Below are 7,746 nucleotides of genomic sequence, written 5' to 3' on the forward strand. Positions count from 1 at the left end.
ACAGTCCTCCTCATGCAAACACATACACACAAGTGAATGAGGCCCACCAGGCTGCGTTACATAGAAATTATAAGAGTCAACTGTTTATTGTGATGGAGGCACACACACACACGCACACTGTCAAAGCAGCTTTCACTCAAATCTATTCCATCCTGCTGTTTCCCCCGTCATCTCCATTATCCTCTCCTGTGTTGTAGATCTCTTGCACTTCTTTTGGACTATTCCCACTTTGTGGCCATAATTCACTATGGTCTGCCTTTTTGACACGCGTGCAAATTGGCAAATTACAGGATGCCGAGCTGTCACTAGTCAGATTCATGTGGTCACAAGGGGGTTGTGGAAGGTGGAGAGATGGGGAGGTGCAGGTGGAGGGGGGTTGGGTAAAGCAAAAAGGACATTAACCCTGCCTGCGCTGGCCTAACATTGTTAACGCTGACCGCTTGATTGACACTCACTGCTGCCGTGATTTGAAAAGGCCCACAGTTCTGTGCTGTTTTTGGAGGCCTTTTCCCCTCCCATCCCTCTTTTGTGTCCATTTCTCCCTTCATGTTGTTTTTCTCTCTTTGCCCCCACCACCTCATTTGCATCAAGGGCCTGGAGGTTTCGTAGTGTATGGAGAGGGAGGCAGGGGACTCCTGAACTAACCTCCTCCAACCCAACTACCCACCCTCTATCAGGCACTCTTTGTCTCATCCGCCCAGGCCAGATCGAGGGCGCAGCATGCCTCCTGCCTGGTGCTCCTGGCTGGGATGGGGCTGGTGTTTCAGGGAGGGCTGCTGGGACTAACAGCATGAATGTGTTATTGTAGCTGGGCATGGCTAGGCTAAAGCAGCATCCGCATATCTGCGTCTGGTTCATCCAGTTGATCCCACAGGAAAGGATGTCTCACTTCAAGGGAACAGGAAGCTGCTGTGGAGGATGGGATTTCTGGGTAAATAGCCAGGCTAGGACGGTGTCTCCTGTCCCTCTCAAATGGACTATACAGTAGTGTTTTGAGAAAGACATGTAAAAAGAGGAATTCAACTTTGTGCATGCTTTGCACTAAAACCAAGGCCTTACAGGAAGAAAAAAAACACTCTGACTTCTGTTATTCATTGTGAAGGACTTTTCAAAATCCCCCCCCCCATACAGTTGAGTTGCCATGTAAACCAGAACAGACCTGTTTTCCCTGTAGATAAATGCCCCCCTCTTGCTTTTAAGTGGTTAGAACATGATCTTAGTCTGATTAATTACACCCCTTGCTGCTTCCCCCCTCTCTCTGCACTCCTAGCTAATGGCTAGTGTTTATGCTGAGAGTATAGTCATGGTTTCAGGGGGCAGGTTGGTGGTAGCAGCACTGAGTCCTCGCGTGAGGGGAGCAGTTTTAATTAACGTGGAGACAACACCTCTCTCCCTGCTCATCTTTCACCTGGGAGACATGGGGGAACTCTGACACCAGCCCGGCATGCTGCTGATTAAAGCGGGGCCTCATTTACCGTTGCCTGCTGTCAACAAAACACCACTAATGGCATTATGCCCAGGCCTGGGGGGGCAGGCCCAGGGTCTATCCCCACCTAGGTTCAAATGAGAGAAAACAAACTTAGCCTAATCTCTGATACAGGAGCTTAATCTTCCTGTGATCTTATCTGAGAGAGGTCTCACATGTTACTGGACCCAGCCTCGCTCAAGTGGACAGGACTTAAGCAGGTAAAAGCTGCTCTCTTCTTTTAGTCTGTGAAGGCTGGAGTATGATTAAGAGTCAGTATATAAAGGTGACTTAGGCTTCTTAGCAGTTTGCCGGAAGCCATATACAGAAGTCTGTCACTGACCCTGCACTGGCAAGGAAGAAGTATTTGCACTTCTTTCATCACCTGATGGATGTTGGCATGGATGTTCCTTGTATTCTGACAGTGATCTCATACATGGCCGATGCTCTTCGTCCATCACTTCCTCTATATATAGATGGGAGTCATTGTTCAAATAGCTCGGGTTGTCCCTTTGATGTTCTGGCAGAACAAAGCTGCAGTGTCCTTATACTCTGAGAGAACACTCCAGCCAGGAATCTTGAACATGATGCTTGTGTCAACCAGTCCATTAACACCTCCACACTCCCTGTCCATGTGTGCTACATGTTAAGTGGATATATATGACAGATTTCATTTCAGACGATCTGAGATATCAAAACTTAAAAAAAACTGTTTATAAATACATTCCTTAATAAATGACAACCATTTTGACCTTTCATTATACCTCAGGTTTCTATTACCACAGTCCCCATTTTGCCATGTGTTACTCCATTATTCTCTCTCATTTAATAGTGTTAATAGTCTACAGCCAGCTCTATTATATTGAAACTCCCTGTGCTGTTGCCCCCATTGTACATTCTGACAAGTTACATATTTTAACATGAGCGGAAGGGTAGTATAAAATTTAATGCTAAGAGCCAGGTCACTTCTCTTTGGTGTGCATTGTGCTTTTACAGTCTTCTTATTAGTTGCCCCAGAAAGAAAAATTTAACAGCAGCTTTTTATTGATTTATGTCAATAGCCATTAGTTTGGGCTTTGCTTTCCCTTTCCCTTTAATAGGGGCATGCATTAGGCTTGAAGCGCATTAAAAGATCGTGGGTTATTAGCATGGTGATTAATTAGAAAAGTTTGTTTCTTGTAAAGTGACAGTTCTTCTTTAAGCAGCCCTGTAAACTTTTATAGAACCATACAGCTGACCTCAAATTGGAAATTTGTGTTGGAAGCCGCCTGGCTCCCCATTACAGCTCCTGACTGTTGTTAATTTTATATTTGTCCAATAAAAGGCAGTGGGGGTTACGGACGTGCGCTGTGTCCTGCCCAATGAACCCCATTTCTCTTGACTGCCTTTCTTTCATGTGGTTGATGAGGGGCTTCCCAGTTGTTTTTGTGTGTATGTGTGTGTGTGTGCTTTTTTTAATGCAGTGGCATAGTGTTTAGTTTTTCTTAACGTTAACTTACTGTGTCATACATAACATCAGAAATTTCCCCTTATTTTAAAATGCCAAATAAAAATAAAATTATTGGTAACTGAAGTAAAAAAAAACATCAGTGGATCGAGGTGCCTTTTCTTTTCTTTTAAATAAAAGTTTAAACAACTGAGTGTCAGACAGCACTGTGTCTAATCACCTCTAGTACAGAAAATCAGTATTGTGTGCATTAGTTGAGAATGTCCCCACAATACCATACCATACTGCCAGTACACTCTTTCTCAGCTGTTTATATCGAAGTCAGCATAACATGGAGAGGCAGAAGAGGAAGTCCACAATGAAGCTTCTTGATTACCGCCCTGGGGAGACTGAACTGTGGAACCACTTAAAAGATAATGCCCGAATGATGTTTTTTAAACTCTGGCTGCCTATTTTGCGAGCTGAAACAATATCAGTGATGTAAAGGAAATGGGACCTGAATGGCACTGTTTACAGTTGTTGGATGTTCACACATAAGCAGCAAGTTCCAATATAAACATCCACTTAGTGCATGTAAATCTAAGGGCTATTAATAAGCTCTTTTATCTTCTCCTCTGGAGAGTGGCCCTGGAGGCCTTAGGGTAATCTGGCCCTCACTGACGGGCTCGCCAGTGTGTTTCTCTTCCCTCTGTTTCTCTTTAGCAAAGCCTTTGCCTGTAGGCAAAAAGACTCATTACCAAGCTTTAAACACCTCTGTTTCATAGTGCCTGCTTAAAGAAAGTTTGTTTTAGGCTTGTGTTTACACCTCTAGTCCGCAGACTGTTGTGTATACCTGTATCCCAGACATACTGAAACCTCACCAGCCTGCCAATGTCTCTGTTGATGTAGGTTTTAACTGAAGGTTTTCCTGGCTCTCACTTCGCTCTCCACCAGCCTGTCCCTTCTGTCTTGTGTTCAGGAGGACAGTGACAGCGTTCATATGGTTGCATCTCCCTTACATATTTTCCCTCTGCAGACTGATGAGTTCTGACGGAGCGAATGCCTTTGTCTCGCGTTCTCTCTCTCTCTCATACAGACCCCCTTTCAACTGTTGTTTTTCTTATTCCTGTCGACAGAAAGTTGTTTTTGCTGCCTCCCTTCCCTGCGTGTCCGTGACAGGCATACTTCCTGCTCTGTGTGTGTGGGGTTGTGTGTGGGCATGCACGTATATGTGTGTGTGTATGTCGGTCTTTGTCTCTATGTAAGTGTGTATGTATGTGTGAGTACTTCAGTGGAGTAGAAACTGCTTTTATGTCAGTGCCAAGTGTGGAGAATGGTTCCGCTAGTGAAGGACAGCCTCTCTTGCTGCACTGGGCTTCCCACTCTGTTCCAAAGAGCCAAATGCCTTTATCTGATGTTGGATCTTTGTTATTTGTCCATGAAACTACAACTGAGAACATCTTATACCTGTGGGACTGGCCGAGTGATCTCCTCCATACCAGCATGTGGACATGAACATAAATAAAGCTGTTTGCTCCTTTGCCATTCTATATTGTTAAATGTCATTAAGTTGCTGCCAGATTCTTCCTTAGGAAGTCTTTGAAATATCAAATATAGCTGGACACAAAGCCTTAGAAGGATGGCCATACGGGCAATATCCTGTTTGGCCTGAGGCTCGTTGGCATCATCCCAAAAGCTGAAATGTTTGTGTCACCATGTCACACCTAAAGTGGTTCCACATTTCAGTCTGACATCCTTCAGACCCAGACTCGCTTTGTGGCTTGTGTTTACGGAGGCGGCTGCCATCTTGAGTTGTGTGTTTCAGCCACTGTTTTGTGTTTTGGTCTTGTCCCAGGTCTCAAAGCAGATGGTGGCACAGTTTAGCATGTGCATCACACTGGTGGCACCAATTTTCCTATCACAAGGTGTCATGTGTAGTAAAGTGCAGGCTCTTAAGTCTTGTTTCCTCACTAGGTTGTTATTGACACATCTCCACCACCACAATTAGACACACACACACAGTCTTTCAAAATTAACAGTTAACAGCAAGGCCTTTACTACGATTGTTTTTCAATTTACTACAGCAGAATAATGTGTGAGCCTTTTTTCATCAAACATCTTACAAATAAAAACCAGGATGGTCATCTCAGTCAAAGGTTTCTGCAGCCCTACTAAAAGTTTGCTGTCTTATTTCGTTCTACATTGTAACACTGCTTCACACTTGAGATGGAAAGTACAGTCTAGCTGCCAAGGATAGCTGATCCAGGAGCATGCTTTGATATGTGCTCACATACCTTTGATGCTCACAACATTAGATGTGCAGAGACATTTAGTAAATCAAAAGAAACTTTTCTTTCAACAGCTGCATAGAATTTGAGATGAATGGAAACAGTTGTATATCACTGAAACTCTGTAATAACAGCACCTTGAGTATAAAGCAATGTTTTCTATGTCTGCTGCAATGCAAAACCCCTATTGAGGCTTATATTCAGTGTATTTGTGAAACAAAAGTTAAATGAAAACAGTTGGTAATTAAATATTGATAATTTTAAATTTGAAATAAATGCAATAGATATTCTGCCAAAGACTGATCATTCATGTAGTAGACCTGTTAGACCTGTTGCTGTTTGCTGTTGAACTTTATTGTAAACTGTATCTGATCATAATAAACCAAACTATAGTGTGAATGTATACCTGGATCACTTGGCAGATGCCTCTGTCTACAAACTTTCACACACTGAATCATGTTTTTTTCCTGGATCCTGCAGGAGACAGTGGACATGAAATGTGAGAAAACTCCAGGTAAATCCTTCATTGCCAGAAGGTTGTCAGAGCCTGTTGTGGCAACATTTGATGTATTTTCTGGCTAGTGCCATTGTTAGAGGGAGCTGACAGTGGATACCTTTTTGGGTTGGCTAACCTAAGAAACCTCTAAATTAAGCAGATGATGATGTTGATTAGATCAGATAATTTGGGGCTTTTCCCCGAGTAGTCGAGAAGCTATCTGGTTGGCTTTTCGTGGGGTTTGTGGGGATGGACCTGCTTTTCGAGCATGGCTCAAGTGGCTGTTTGAAGAACTGCAGTATTCCACATTGACGAATTTGGTGCTTGCATTCAACCGTGTTTATTTTTCAATGTTTTTGTTTACTCAAAATCGAAATCAGCTTAAATAAAAAAACTAGACCCACCATTTATATGTAGGCGGTAATGTGTACTGTTTTTCTTTCTCCATCTGGATACAATACAGTGGCTTTCTGAATGACAAATTATACCTGTTGTTTTTTCAGCACTGCAGTTGAAATCCTCTCAGTCACTGTACACAAGTGTTGAAAACAGCCCCAGAGTAGGTTTGAGTGACAGCAGTGGCATCGGAACAGGGCTGGCTAGACAGCCCATATCCCTTTCACAAGCTGGAAGTAGAGACTGGCTGAAAATGGCATCTCCCAGGGAAAGCCAACAACTGGCTATCACCCTGACCGTTTGTCTTCATCAATCAACCTGCGTTTGTTGACCAAGCAACATGATGTCACTATTAATTTCATGCATTCTCTTAACGGGGTCCAGAGGGGCATCCTATCCTCACAGTAGGCATTTCCTGTCCTGTTGCATTTAGTCCATGGGCCAGAGGAGATTTCTGTACCCCTCAAGGTGGCAAAGGTTGCTTACACTTTGAAAAGCTACATGTCTGTAGTCAACATTTTGGTATGATAACCCCATGAAGTCACAGCTAAATTGTTGTTATCAGCTGTTAAAGTTACCCTCCCTCAAAATGCATTTTGACACTGGTGCATATCTTAGTACTTATTTTTGTTAGGGACATATTTCAATAATTTATAGTATTATGGTTAGTATCATTTTACAGGTGACACTGAGCTTTTATTCAAGCTCTTTTATGAATACATTTGACAAGTACAGAGGACACTGGAGCTCTTCAAACTTTTAATCACACACATTTTTCTGCCATTTCTGCCTAAATCATCTTTTGTCTTTTAGTCCTGTGGCTTCAAGAAGCACGAGAGAAACAAAAGACAAACACTTCAATACTGGCATGATTCTAAGGATTCAGGAAATGCAAAGTTTACACTCATTATCTCATTCTGAGGGGGTGATTTACGGCCTAGATCAGGCTGGCAGTTATTCTAAGAAAGCACACCATCACACTCATTTTATGCATTTGTTCTAATCAATGGCAATATGGGATAATTATTTATTATTTATTTACAGTGAGGTTACAACTATACTATACTAAACTAAACTAAATAAGTAACCTCTTTGCACTAAAACAGGGTGGACTTTCCCTGTTACAACAGACTCAACAACAACAACTAAACAATACAAATGTCCTGTTTTGAGCATTTTAAATCTATTTCAGGTAGCTATTGGTTTAGGGTTAAAACTAGGGTTAGGATTAGGGTTAGGTTAGGTCACAGAGTTGTGGTTCAATGTTTACTCACTGAGACCATTACAGAAATGTCTCACTTGAGGCTCCAGTGTCCTCTGTACTTGTCAAAGCTTGAATGAAAGCTCAGAATGTCCCCTTTAAAATCATACCAAACATAATATAAATCAGTGAAGTATGTCTTTTAACAAGGGCCAATACCAAGATATGCACCAGTGTCCAAAATGCATTTTTTTCAACGGCTGACAACAATAATTTAGCTGTGACTTCAATGGGGTTATCATACCAAAATGTTGACTACAGGCTTTTTAAAAAGTAAAGCAACCTTTACCATCGACATCTTGTCTGGCCCATGGTCTAATTGTGGGATATGTCCGCTTCCTTTTAGGGGATCAGTTGGACTTTTTCAAAGTTTTACTTTTTCCTCCTTCTTTTTAATCTCTCCTTCATTTCTGT

At 42.3% G+C, this 7,746-nt stretch overlaps 1 long non-coding RNA gene across 1 annotated transcript; it reads left to right on the forward strand.

Annotated features, from left to right (window-relative positions):
* Positions 1-3,852: 3,852 nt before the first annotated feature.
* Positions 3,853-7,338, forward strand: LOC114433923 (uncharacterized). The gene is made up of 3 exons (XR_003670421.1): positions 3,853-3,864; positions 6,994-6,996; positions 7,268-7,338. It is a non-coding gene; the product is annotated as an uncharacterized LOC114433923 (long non-coding RNA).
* The last annotated feature ends 408 nt before the right edge of the window (positions 7,339-7,746 follow it).

The sequence above is a fragment of the Parambassis ranga genome, chromosome 3 (genome assembly GCF_900634625.1).
Source record: "Parambassis ranga chromosome 3, fParRan2.1, whole genome shotgun sequence".
In the NCBI taxonomy this organism is placed as follows: Eukaryota; Metazoa; Chordata; class Actinopteri; family Ambassidae; genus Parambassis; species Parambassis ranga.